At 36.1% G+C, this 8518-nt stretch overlaps 1 long non-coding RNA gene across 1 annotated transcript; it reads left to right on the forward strand.

Annotated features, from left to right (window-relative positions):
• The first annotated feature begins 6080 nt into the window (after nt 1–6080).
• LOC140008112 (uncharacterized) lies at nt 6081–7346 on the forward strand. Its single transcript, XR_011815518.1, has 2 exons — nt 6081–6411; nt 7029–7346. It is a non-coding gene; the product is annotated as an uncharacterized lncRNA (long non-coding RNA).
• Nucleotides 7347–8518: the final 1172 nt, after the last annotated feature.

Below are 8518 nucleotides of genomic sequence, written 5' to 3' on the forward strand. Positions count from 1 at the left end.
ATACAATTACAAAATCAAGCTAGGAGCATGTGCGGAAATGAAGGTTAAGTCAAGAACTAAAAGACATATTTGACGTTGTTTTGCGTAATGGACAAAACCGAAGTTACGCTTATCAGATTGGGGTGTAATTTATACCGTTTCGAAGCTAAGACAGAGGGCTACAACTTTTATGAAGACAACTCAGTCCAGTTTGTAGTGTATCTAAGTCAAAATTCCAAATTACAGAACCAGCATCTCACATTCGGGCTTGTTAACTGCACTATGATTCAATGACAATAACTCAGGCTGCCGAAGTCTGATTGAGGCGTATCTTATGGTGTTTCAAAGCCAAGACATAACCCTACATTTCTTATGAAGCTCTCCAAAGCCAAATCATGCATTTTCATGGTCAAAAATAGAAATTTCCACGAAAATAGAAATCTGGACGCGAAACAAGGCTCATGGCCAGTCAAGGGTATTTCGGTCATTTCATATTTTACAGTGCTCTGATTGAGCTGAAATTTTACAGATAGTTAACTAACTCAATTACCAACAACTTTCATGTTTTGGGAAAGAACTGATTGGGCCTCCATCATGGCCTAATAGGTCCGGGCAGAACAGGGTAAAAATGAAACCCAAAACTGGAATTCATGCATTCAAGTGCTAATCTTCCACAAAACAACATCTAAAACAACTAAAAACCACTACTAAACAATTAATTGAAGTAAAGAGATTGTTCTTGGCAAAATACCTTAAAACCACAAGAAAGGTGGGAGTTTATTCTTTCCTCCTCCAAAGCAACTCCACCAACACCTTTAACCTTCCCTAATGATCACTTATATGGTGTAGTTTGTGATTTGGTTGGTTGAAACTCAAGATTTGAGTAAATTTGGAAGCTAGAAATTGAAGAGCTCTCTCTTGTTTTCCTCCTCAAGAGATTCGGCCAAGACACAAGAAAAATGGGAGAAAATTGAGTCAAAATTGATTTTAGGAAAGTTAAGAAGTTCTTGGTCAGATCCAACATCCAATGGGTTTGTGACACTTGGCTCCTTTTGTTTTCAAACTTCTCCTCTTGTCTCTCAATGGTAATCTATCTAACTAACCTTCAATTATCTCCTAACACCTTGAAAAATAATAACACTTAGCACAAAACTTACTTAGTTACCAAAATTATATCGCACTAGCGGGTCCCACGTCTATAATCCACTTTAAACTAACGTATACTAAATCATATTACAAAAATAATTTTAAAACTATACTTACTTGTAAAAATGCATAGAAATTTTAATATTTCCAAGGAAAGTATAAAATGTAGGCAAAGAAATAAAATAATGCTGAGAAAATGTGAAATTTTTTTTGGGTTCTCACACTTTCTCCCGCTTAAGAAATTTCGTACTCAAAATTTTTACCTTCCGTTGCCTCTGATGATTCAGGAGTTCGTTGGTTGTCTATGGCATACACCTTTGTCGATATACTTGTTCGCTTCCCTCTTTCATTCGCTTGTTTTGATTTGGCTCCATCCAATTGTGGAGTACTACTTTCACGTGACTGCCTCCTCGAGCAGTTGCTAACTTGATGATCACCACTTCCGTAAATCAAACACTTCCGCCCTTTCCGCCAACAATCATTCTCGGTGTGATTGGCCTTTCCGCAGTAGCCACAAGACAAGTAAGAAGCCATCTTTTGGCTTTCTTGGGAAATTTCCCCATGTCCTCTTTGGTTTCCTTTTGTCGATCTTTCATCCAACATCCCTAATGTCCATGGTGGGTGGGGTAAAGGGTTCACCTTTTGCACTTTAGAGGGTGCTATCAATTCACTAGGTTCCTCAATCACACTATCAGATGCACATCTTTTTCGAGTTTGGGAGGCTTTTACCTGTGCCTTTACATTCTCAACTCGTTGGATTTTCTCAAGGGCCTCTATAAACGTATTCACTTGAACCGCCGCTAGAGTTTCTTGAATTTTCAAACTCAATCCCTGTATAAACCGTCTCACTCTTCTCGGTTCCGTGGCTACTAATTCGGAAGCGAACTTGGATAGTTTGGTGAATTTCGTTTCGTATTCAGCCACACTTAAGGTCCCCTGGCGTAGTCCAATAAATTCATCCTCCCTCCTTTCTTGGACTAAAGGTGGGAGGTACTTCTCGTTAAATTCTCTTACAAAGTTCGCTCACGTCCATACAGTCCGTTCTCTTTTCCACTTTGCTCTAATCACATTCCACCATGCGCGAGCCGGCCCTTCAAACTGAAACACTGCAAAGCTCACTTGTCTCTGTTCAGTGTAGTTCAAAACTGTGAATATATTCACCATGGCCTCTACCCACTGTTCAGTGATGTTCGGATCAGGCCCTCCAGAGAATTTTGGAGGTGCAAACTTTTGAAACCTCTCAAGAGCTCGATCTTCTCCTATTTCAGAGTTTTGGGGTTGATTCACGGGCATTTGACCTTGTTGGTCCACCAATCTCGCTAAAATATTTGTCATTTGTTGAATTGCCGTCGTTATTTGGTCTCCGGCTTCAATCCTGGGTCCTTGTACTGGTTCAGCTGTTGTTTCCCTTTCTTCTATTGGCACTTGGACTCGCTTAGTCCCACGGCCACGACCACGTCCGCGACTACGTATTCTCTCCATATATATTTTTTTCTCTTTTGTTTTCTTTTCTCCAAACGGTAATTTAGTGAATAAATGTAGTAAATGGACGAAAGTAATCAAATTCTAGCACACCAATACACAAATAAACATATACACACATAACACACCAGATATCAAGAAGACAGACGATCAAATACACAAATTCATGTCAAATTAGACAGATAATCATATGCACAAATATTCAAACCAATGTCATGTCATAACGGTATAAGGGCAAATCAAAAGAAAAGGCAATATCGTCCCAGTATCAATTAAATAACCCCGTTCGGTCTCTCAAGTCACTTACCATCCAAACTAGAAGTCCATTGACCTCTTGCACTCATTTTGGTCAAACAAAGCCTATTCATGTTCCCAAAAATTCAAATCTCCAATACCTAATACCGCCTCAACTCTAGAGTACTCGGACACAAGAATCCGAAATAAGATAATTCACATCTCAAGCTGGCCAGTCCCAAGAGTAAACTATCTACAATCAAGATTCCTTCCTGACGTACCTATCTATGGTCCTCAAATACTATAAGAAAATTTAAGGCCTATAACATTCACAATTCATAGCTTATGCTCGAACGAGCACTTAATCCTTCATACCTATTCATCACTCAGTCCAGACTCACTCCGCGCAGAGACCACGTGAAACAGGCTCTGATACCAACTGTGACAGCCCCACCTCATCCTAAGGCGAACCAAAGGGTTCGGCGAACCGTCTGCCCAACTCTCGCCGGGAGTTAGTCGTTCACTTTAGACCTCAATCAAAACTGGAATAAAACCACAATAATTACATAACAACGATCCAAAACTTAAACGAAACTTATATACATTGCTATCTCAAAAGGAAATACAAACATTGATTATACAGAGGTTCTCAATTCTTCATACAATTAGCCCGTGTCAAGCACTAGGGCAAGAACCATTACAAAAGAATCAAAAGAACTAGACTAGGTTAGTCGTTACAAAGCTCTCGTACTTGCTCGCCTTCCCCTGTTAAGGAAAATAAAACTAAAGGAATGAACTAAAAGTTCAGTGAGATTCCGAACACATAATCAAACAAGCAATCCAATACATTAAACATAGAGTATAAATATTTCAAGAAACATTTACAAGGAAAAGCGATAATAACACATACATTAAAAGGATACGGGCTCACAGGGAGCCATTTATTCATTCGTTCGTTCGTTCTCCTGTCATTTCCCTTATTCCTCCAATCATTTGAAAATGCATTTTTGTAAGTAAAACCCTCGTTCGTTCGTTCGTTCACCCCCTCCTGGATGTTGGTCAGGCTCCACCCGACAACAAGGTAATATTCGAGTATACCAAACTTTCACCCAGGGTCAGCAAATCGTCCGACCGAGTCCGCTTCTGGCTCGAGTCGACCGGCAACGAAGGACAAGGGCCCAGTTCAGCCAAAAGACTTACATACATGCGCAACTAACATGTAAACACTTAACATTGAAAATTTCACATTTTATTTAGATCGAGTGCGATAAAATACACACTTGCTCAGAAAACTCATTTTTAGCAATCATTGAAAGCATTTAACATTGAATCAAATATCCATACCATGGAACAAAACATATAGTCAAGAGTAACATAACAACAAGGAACACTCACCTATTTAAGCAAAATAACGTCCAAAGTTTCCTTCTGGATAATACTCTCAATCACCAAGGTATCCTAATATAATCAAATGAATATATTATGCTTCAACCATCAAAGATGTAAGTGAGTCAAAGAAAAGTCGAATACGTACTAGTACAAAGTATAAATATGGTTTTGGTAGTAAAAAGAGTACATTGAAACCAAAGGACATAAGTATTTGTAAAACTTAGACTCACTTGTAAAACTTTAAAATCGCTATTTGAGTCGAAATGGCAAAGAAAGCGTAAATACCCTAGATGGTTCACGTGGTATTCGCTCTCAAGTCTTACTCAAGTCGCAAGTACATCGACCTAGTTCTCGAGCGTAAATTTGAGCAGCATGCCCTTTGTATTTACCTATTTTCCAGCCATTTATGGTTTCATTCTTTTCCTCAATCAAACCCAAAGTCATATCCAAAATCATCTCATTTCAATAGCCATTCCATAGGCTCCAAGTCATACAAGTACAAAATTAAGCTAGGAGCATGTGTGGAAATGAAGGTTAAGCCAAGAACTAAAAGACAGATTTGATATTGTTTTCCGTAATGGACACAACCGAAGCTACACTTATCGGATTGGGGTGTAATTTATACCGCTTCGAAGCTAAGACAGAGGGCTACAACTTTTATGAAGACAACTCAGTCCAGTTTGTAGTGTATCTAAGTCAAAATTCCAAATTACAGAACCAGTATTTCACATTCGGGCTTGTTAACTGCACTATGATTCAACGACAATAACTCAGGCTGCCGAAGTCCGATTGAGGCGTATCTTATGGTGTTTCGAAGCCAAGACATAACCCTACATTTCTTATGAAGCCCTCCAAAGCCAAATCATGTATTTTCATGGTAAAAAATGGAAATTTCCACAAAAATAGAAATCTGGGTGCGAAACAAGACTCATGGTCAGTCAAGGGTATTTCGGTCATTTCATATGCTATAGTGCTCTGATTGAGTTGAAATTTTACAGGTAGTTAACTAACTCAATTATCAACAACTTTTATGTTTTGGGCAAGAACTGATTGGGCCTCCATCATGGCCTAATAGGTCCGGGAAGAACAGGGTAAAAATGAAACCCAAAACTGGAATTCATGCATTTAAGTGCTAATCTTCCACAAAACAACATCTAAAACAACTAAAAACCACTACTAAACAATTAATTGAAGTAAAGAGAATGTTCTTGGTAAAATACCTTAAAACTACAAGAAAGGTGGGAGCTTAATCTTTCCTCCTCCAAAGCAACTCCACCAACACCTTTAACCTTCCCTAATGATCACTTGTATGGTGTAGTTTGTGATTTGGTTGGTTGAAACTCAAGATTTGAGTAAATTTGGAAGCTAGAAATTGAAGAGTTCTCTCTTGTTTTCCTCCTCAAGAGATTCAGCCAAGACACAAGAAAAATAGGAGAAAATTGAGTCAAAATTGATTTTAGGAAAGTTAAGAAGTTCTTGGTCAGATCCAACATCCAATGGGTTTGTGACACTTGGCTCCTTTTGTTTTCAAATTTCTCCTCTTGTCTCTCAATGGTAATCTATCTAACTAACCTCCAATTATCTCCTAACATCTTGAAAAATAATAACACTTAGCACAAAACTCACTTAGTTACCAAAATTATATTGCACTAGCGGGTCCCACGTCTATAACGCACTTCAAACTAACGTACACTAACTCATATTACAATAATAATTTTAAAACTATACTTACTTGTAAAAATGCATAGAAATTTTAATATTTCCAAGGAAAGTATAAAATGTAGGCAAAGAAATAAAATAATGCTGAGAAAATGTGAATTTTTTTTTTTTGGGTTCTCACATCTCGGCTCTCTCTAGTCTCTCAACTGCACAAAACACAGAAAAAGAAAAACTCTCACTCTCGGCCCTCTTCCCTCCCAAAAAGAATTTTTCCAACAAAACACACACCAATACAAAATCACTCCCCTCTCTCTCGGCTCATTGGCAAACTGCCACTACAAAAAGAAGAAAATAAGAAAAAACACCCAAACTCTTCTCTCCCTCTTGACTCTCTCTCGGCTCTCCTAACACACTCACACATAACATAAAAAAAAAAAAAAAGGGAGGGGCAGCTACCGGTTGGACAATTAAAGCTTGGAATTTCCTCAAAACTTTAGTCAAGGGACGACAACCCTCATTGAGGTATTTTTTCTTCTTTTTTCCAGCTTTTCCTTTTCTTAATTAATTAGATCAAATGCATGTTTTGCTACCTATTTATCTCTTTCTTTCACTGATTTTGTTGTTATTGTGGTGTTGTTGAAGTTTTTGGGATAAACCATGCATAAAATTACGAAAAGAGAAACGGTCCTATGAATGCATGTTAAGTGTTTGTAAAAATGCCAAAACAAAAAATGAATCATATTAGTGATTCTTTTGTGCTTATTTTTTGTCAAAATAGATGACCATTAGCTAGTATAGGTCCGAAAATATTTGGTTATCCAAAGTTTTGGAGTTTTTGAGCCTTAAAAGCATTGAAGGATTTTTTTTTTTGGACTGTTTTGCTTTAATTTTGTTATATTGTTGTTGCTTTTCATTGATTTCAACTCATAGTTATGTTGGAAAAATCATGAGGGGTGTATTGGTATAAATTTTGTGATTTTAGTGGTGATTATAGTGATTTAAAAAAAATAAAAAAATTGGATTTTTTTGGCCATTTCGCCACTTTTGGTTTTTTTTTTAATAAAAACTAAGACCAAAAACAGATTCTACATGAAAAATTGAGTTGGGGTATGTATTTTGATAATTTTTCGTGACCAAAGAGTTTGCCAGTGACCGGCGTCCGACGGTGGTGGCCATGGCCGCCAGCAGTGAGGAAGCTTCAACTTCACCGAAGAGAAAAAAGAAAAAGAAGAAGAAGAAGAAGAAAAGGAAAAGAAAAGAAAGAAAAAAAAATAGAAAGAAAGGTTGGGTTGGTTTTTTGTTAATTTTTCGGTGGGCTTGTGGTTATTTTCGTTGGGTTTTGTGATTGGGTTTTTGGAGTTAAACCTAATGTTTTATGAGTAAATTTTGTATACACTAACAGTGTATACACTATTATGGTTGAATGCACGATACGTATACAAAATTTGGGTTTCAAATTCAAATTTGGATTTGTGTTATGTATCTAATGGTAAAAGTTATACACTGTCAGTGTATAGAAAATTAATCCATGTTTTATTAGTTGGTTATTTGAATTTTTAGGTCGGCTTTTCTTTGTTTTTTTCTTACAAGACAACTTTCATTATCGTCGGCCTAACCATTTCGGCCCAGGCCAAACAAATAAAAGAGAAAGAAGAAGTCCATATAAGATTTTTTTTGCCCAAATCAGAAATCGAAATTTTGCACTTTAACCCCTGATCTTTGGAGTAGTTTTACTGTGACACAGAAAATTTTAAATTTCTTTCACTTTGGTCCTTAATTTAATTTCAATTTGGTCCCTAAATTTTATCTTAATTAAAATTTTGACCCCTAAACTTTTGAAAAATATATTTTACCCATAATTTTTTTTGCAATTTAGTCCCTAGTGATTCTTTGACTCTCTCTATTATAATTGTTTCCTTTCTTTAATAGCTAATTAACTTACTTTTGAATGTATTCAACTTGTGATTTTTAGATATCTTTAAGTTTCTTTATGTTTGACATATTAATGTGAATTTAGTACTTTTATTATTATTATTTTCAATTAAATTGGTGTCGTGATTCTTTTGTTCATTTTGAATATAAATAGGGCAACTTGACTCCATTTAGTCACCACTTCAAAAGGGAGGTACCCCTATTACTATTTAAATGTCGATTACGTGCTCTTATGTGCTCCTATGTGCTCCTACGTATTTATATGATTTTTATATGCTTTGTTATTTATTTGATTCAAATATTCATTCAAATTTTCTTATGTTTGTTTAGTTAATTTTAGAATTATTTGAAAGGTGTTTAAATACCTCCAAATGTAATAGATAGGTAATATTTTTGCAAAAATTATAATTAGATAGACCAATATAATAGATAGGAGAAGTAGGTTTATTTCATCATATTTTCTGCACTTTAAATTGTAATTAGGTCCCCTATTGTAATAGATAGAATAAATAAGTTTATTTTATTATCTTTCCCATTTTAGATTGTAGTTAGATTTCCCGTTGTAATAGGTAAGTTTTGTATGTTTATGTGGCTTATGTGTTATAAGCTTTATCCGCTTTCCTTAGGATTTTTGCATCTAGATATTATACTTACGTGTTACGTGGTACGTGCTCTTATGTGTTTATTTGTTTTAATT

Source organism: Coffea arabica, chromosome 6c, assembly GCF_036785885.1.
Source record: "Coffea arabica cultivar ET-39 chromosome 6c, Coffea Arabica ET-39 HiFi, whole genome shotgun sequence".
Lineage (NCBI taxonomy): Eukaryota > Viridiplantae > Streptophyta > Magnoliopsida > Gentianales > Rubiaceae > Coffea > Coffea arabica.